The 3157-nt window shown below is 35.6% G+C and overlaps 1 pseudogene; it reads right to left on the reverse strand.

Moving 5' to 3' along the window:
* Positions 1 to 442: 442 nt before the first annotated feature.
* Positions 443 to 2757, reverse strand: LOC100363019 (hypothetical; annotated as a pseudogene).
* Between the last annotated feature and the right edge of the window lie 400 nt (positions 2758 to 3157).

Raw genomic sequence — 3157 nt, forward strand, 5'->3', positions numbered from 1 at the left:
AAATTCTACCCAGCTGTTCCCCACAGGGAATATTTTGCTGCATCACAACATATTGGAAATAATTGAGCATTTCAGAAAGTGCCACATGTCAAGAGGCCTCAGAGCAGTAAGAATGCTCAGTGAATAGTTTTCTTCCTTTATTAAAGAAATAAGAACTTTCATCAGTACGATCAGGCTGGTAGTACTGCTCTACATACAAGATATACTAGGTGTTAATTATCCCCCACCCTGATGAATGCCTGTGTGGTGTTTTTATTTAAAAACAAACCTCTAACCTAGGTTTGGTTCTACAATTTATGTCTGAACACATCATCTTGGAATGCAGAGTTTAGGATGTGAATACCTTTAAGGAAGGCAGCACCGTCACCATGAAGAAGATAAAAGCTTCAGACATACCCTGAAAAGCAATGTGATATTTAATTTTGAATAAGTGCGTGATTTGTCAGGGAGTCTCCTGGCACTTTTTTCAAACAACAGAACTCTCATTTATGGACATGTCATCAGCCTGATTGGAAGCATGCTGGGCATTCAGGTTACTCTGAACTTTCAATGACCTGATCTCAAAGAGGAACAAAATCACACCTATGAGTTACAGGGTGTTTGTCAGTAGCACTATTGGAAACACATAAGTGTTGTGTTTCTTTATGAGGGCTTCTTTCTTAACTGGAAACTTTGGTGGAAAGTCAATGGTGGTTTTGCCATAGAGATGTATTACACAGTTCCAGGTCACAGAAATAACGGTACAAGGGCTACTGATGATCAGAATTAAGACAGAGCACTTGTAGCACACTATCTGAATCTCAGGGACTGAGGCTTTGATGATGCTGACCCTAATGGCTGCTGAGCTAAAAATCACAACAACAGGTTTTATCAGCATTGCCATTAATATCAGGTTCTGTGCACATCGAAATTCAGGTGAAATTGTCCAGGTCGAGTTGACAGGGCTGTGTACCAGAATTATGGTTTCAGTACCAGAGAATTTAAATTCACAGTGGTAATAAGCTTCCCAGAGTCCAATGTAAACAAGCTGGACAACCTTATTGTTGAATTCCCAGAGGCACCAGTATTTGCTGCTTGCAAGGATTATTCCAAACCCTGAAGATAATAGACTTCAATGGAGGCCAATCAGTCTGAATATCCACTCCTTCACCCCTGCAAATCTGAAGATGAGACAGTACAATTATAGAATCAATCAGGAACACAAATGTGAAAAACTGAATGAGTTATAGTATACAGTTATGAAGTACACATTCCTTGCCCCTGCTTTCTTCATGTTGTATTTCAATGAACTATATATGCCTGGAAGTCTACACACTAGTTAAGTATAAATAATAGTACTTGAGGTCTGTGATTATGGCAGGCATCTCCATTTTAATATGTTTGGACAATAATTTCACAGTGTTCTTCAAATATTGATATGTTGCTGTTTCTTGACTATGTATTTTAATACTTAGAGCTAATGTTAAAATAAGAGTTTGAAGAGTCATTTAAGGTGATGCTTATAGCAGATTTCTTTGAAAAACCGAAAGAAAAAAAGACCACATTGAGTTTTCCAAACAGAGGTAAGATCAAATTACTGAAGTTGACTATTGCATGATGCTTACAGGAGCACTTTAATATCAGAATAATGCTTGAGAAGAAAGAGAGAAAAGAAAATAATGCACATGGTGTGCCAATTTATGTCATACCATGGCATATCTGACTTCTTTAATACCAGAAATTATGAACATAAATGATAGCACAATGGGGATACTAAGTATATCAAGGTTGATGAATCTGATACTGTCATAATTCTATAGATATCATCCTAATGGGTATGCATTTCTACAGAACAATATATTTAGTATTTCATAATCAAAATCAACATGAAAACAAACATAAACTTCTCATTGAAACTAGTTTGTTCTAAAACTTCATGCTACAATGCTTATTTCCTAATATTTGTGAGGTGTAGAGGTGAATTATTATATAATCACAACTATAATCTGTATGTAAATGATGAGGAATAATGTATATATGTGTTCTGTATCTACATTTTATATAAGATTGCACTTCATGAAAATTGACTTCATTGTGGTGAAACATATAGTGTATCTAGAGGATTTTTGCTGAGGCAATATCGTCTTTGACTCAAAAATAACATTTCATATATTTTGTATTAAAAAACTTATTTAGACCTTTCAATTCAGTTCTATGTGTGTGCTAAAAGGAAAATGAGAACATCATACTGAGATATCCTGATGAGTCTTTAATAGAAAGGAAAGAGGGAAAAGACTTTCAGTGATTCCAGCATGTGCAGAATGTCATTGTTATTGAACATGCAGCAGGTTGAAGGGTTTATAATAGGCATCTCCTTTCAAGGATAGATTAGCTGTCCGCTAAGCACTCTTCCAAAGAATCCTGTGGAATGTGCTTTCTAAAATGGTCAAGACAGTAAAAGTGCCACATGGGAAATTTAATAAACATGATCATGGGCTTGCATGAAAATTGCATGATCATGGAAATTGATTGAGAGTCAATATAAGAAATTTCTTACCAAGGCATATCTAAAGCAGCAGGCCACAAAACCATTAGGCTTTGAAGGATTAAAAAAAGCAGAATGTAGAATTATGTGCTGCCAGACAAATTTGCTAACTTGCAGAATATGGTATTGTTCTTATCTGAATCCTTAGGATTTATACAAGCTTTTTTTAAAGAAACAAATTTTAAGCCATATGTCATATTTTACCTTTTTGTTTAGAGGGCATAGCAACCCATCTGGAGGATGATGATATCACCATTCTTCTAAGTCACTGGAAACATTGGTGAGAGAGAGAGAGAGAGAGAGAGAGAGAGAGAGAGAGAGTCAGAAGTAGTGGTAAAGCATCTAATAGGCATATGCTCCTCCTCATTAGAAAGCCTTGTTTACTGGTGAATTCACACAAACAATTGCATTAATAATTCATGTTTTGCTTGTCTTGAACCTCCTTTACACACTGCAGGATATTAGTAACCCTCCAATGTTACCAACACTGCTTTCAGTCTCATTTAATATATAGGAAAATTGCACAGAGTCATTAATATACATGTACAAGATCAGTTATTTATACAGTGCAAGACTTGAAGAAAAAATATTCACACACTTCTGACACTTAATGATAGTCAGAAAAATTTACTC

The sequence above is a fragment of the Rattus norvegicus genome, chromosome X, assembly GCF_036323735.1.
Source record: "Rattus norvegicus strain BN/NHsdMcwi chromosome X, GRCr8, whole genome shotgun sequence".
NCBI classification, from domain to species: Eukaryota; Metazoa; Chordata; class Mammalia; order Rodentia; family Muridae; genus Rattus; species Rattus norvegicus.